Below are 2,367 nucleotides of genomic sequence, written 5' to 3'. Positions count from 1 at the left end.
GGGGCCGCCGCGAAATCCACATCCGACAATCTGATCTGACTGGCCACCCGCTGGCCCCTTGCGGTCCCTGGCCTGCCCAGTCTCGGGTCAGACAGCTGGTGACCCTCTCCGGAGGGGTCATCTGGGGACCAGCCAGACGAGGGACGCCCGGGGGGCAGGACAATTTGAAAGTTACTGGCGTGCTCGGCTCCTCCGCCAGGAAACTGGGGGGTTTGGGGTGGGGCGGGCTGCACTTTTCCAGTCCCCTTTCCCCCGAAGTTTGGAAGTTTGTTAGTCTGGGCGTCTGGAGAACTGAGTTTTTGCCCCCCCAAACCCTGTTTCCCGATTCCCAAGGTGTCCCTGGCGCTTTAGTTGATTTCTCCAGTTTCCTTTTTTTGTAAAGCGGGGAGCTGGCTTTCTTTCCGCCTCATTTGTGTGTGTATGGTAAATATACATAACAAAAACGGACCGTCTTACCTGCTTTTAAGTGTACAGTGGCTTAAGTACATGCACATTGTTGTGAATCGCTTCGTTTTTTAAAGCTGTGAGGACAGCCGGTCTGGAGAGAGACTGAGGACAAGGTTGTCCTAAACCCGCCTTTTTCCTCCCTGGGTTTCTCTGTCAGCTACACCGGGATGGCTGAAATGGATGTCCGGTGCCGTCTTAACAAATAAGCTATGCATCTGTGTGTCACTGATTTAAAAGAGACAGTGTTTATAAAACACTTGGCATGAGGGCAGCCCAAATCGCATTTATTACATAAGTGGGAGATACAGGTTTTTTTCCTGAGAAAAGCATTCTTAACTTTTTTTCTTTACATTTTATTTATTTGTTTGTTTGTTTGTTTATTTATTTATTGTTAATCGCCACCCCAGGATATTTTCCTCCCGATTTTTAGAGAGAGACACATCGATTGGTCACCTCCACATGCGCCCCGGGCGATCAGGGCCAGGATTGAGCCTGCAGCCGAGGCACATGCCCTTGACTGCCATCAAACCCTTCAGTCCACAGCCCGGCACTCTATCCACTGAGCTTTCATCAGGCATCCATGACCCCCAAAGGATTAGACACCCCTATTCTAAGATGAACCAGAGCCAGATCCAAGGGAGCCCTTGGCTGGCTGTGGGGTTGTGGAGTCTCAGGCTCCTCCAGCAGGAAGGAGTCATTTCCTGCCCTCCCTCCGTACACACCGCCCATCCCGGTGACAGACGACTTCGTCCCCGGTCCAGGTCCCTCTCTACCTTCATTGTAACTGTGGACCTGGGCAAAGGCGGCTGATGACAGCCAGTGTCTCTGTTGCACTTGGGTGGTTGTGCTAGATAAAGACTTTACATGATCTCAGTCATCGCAACATCCCGGTGGGTACTGTCACCACTTCCCTTTTACGAAGAGGGAACCCGAGGCCCCGAGAAGGCCTCCAATAGTAACCTGCCCAACGTTAAACAGCAAATGGCAGAATTGGAACCATCACTGGGGAAAGCAGGGCCCCTGCTCTTAACCACTGAGCTGGAATGCCTTCCCCTAAAAGGCCATTTGTAGATACTTGAGATCATAGTGGAGCTTGTGCCTGGAGTTGCTACATGCCCCACCTAGTCCCCAGGTGGCAGGAGGTGCTCCAATGGGCAGCAGGTAAGGTCAGCCTCCTCCCCACAGCTCTGAGGAGAGTTGCTAGTCCAGGGCCGGTTATTGCCCCCTGCGGGTGCTAATGAGGAGGGAAGTGGGAATAAAGTGAAACGGAGCGACTGGGGGTGGGCTGGGAGAGCTGCCTGAGGGCGAGCCTGGGAACTGTCCCTTCTCATGCAGGCTGATTTCCCAGAGAAATTCACTTACTGTCTGCCCCAGCATACTCTGTGAGACAATAAAAAAACCAACTGTTGCCCTAGCTGGTTTGGCTCAGTGGATAGAGTGTTCGCCTGTGGACTAAAGGGTCCCTGGTTCGGTTCTGGTCAAGGGCACTTGCCTAGGTTGTGGGCCAATCCCCAGTTGGGGGTGTGCAGGGGGCAGCCGATCAATGATTCTCTCTCATCGTTGATGTTTCTAGCTCTCTCTCCCTCTCCCTGCCTCTCTGAAATCAATAAAAAGATATTAATAAATAAACTGTTATGTGGTCTGCCCAGAAGGACATAAATGGGATCATCACTACCTCCCGGATCTATGCACAAAAGAGTTTTTACTTCTAATGAATAACCTTTGACTCTTATTTAGCAATAAACCCTCAAATGTCTTAATTTTCCTGGGTCTGAGGATGCAGAGGTGGGTAAGGCATTCTTATACAAAGAAGCAACTGGGCTGGAAATTTATAAACCCCTGCATTCCGAGACATCAGACCAAATTAGTTCAGGACTAAAATAAATGGAATGTGCTTCCCGTTCCTTCTCATCCGCTTTG

At 50.9% G+C, this 2,367-nt stretch overlaps 1 protein-coding gene across 1 annotated transcript in view; it reads left to right on the top strand.

The window, feature by feature from the left end:
- Window positions 1-2,367, top strand: part of NODAL (nodal growth differentiation factor) — a 7,476-nt gene that overhangs the window by 886 nt on the left and 4,223 nt on the right. The window lies entirely within an intron of this gene.

Source organism: Myotis davidii, unplaced genomic scaffold (genome assembly GCF_000327345.1).
Source record: "Myotis davidii unplaced genomic scaffold, ASM32734v1 scaffold134, whole genome shotgun sequence".
Taxonomy (NCBI): domain Eukaryota; kingdom Metazoa; phylum Chordata; class Mammalia; order Chiroptera; family Vespertilionidae; genus Myotis; species Myotis davidii.
This window is presented reverse-complemented; position numbering and strand designations above follow the sequence as displayed.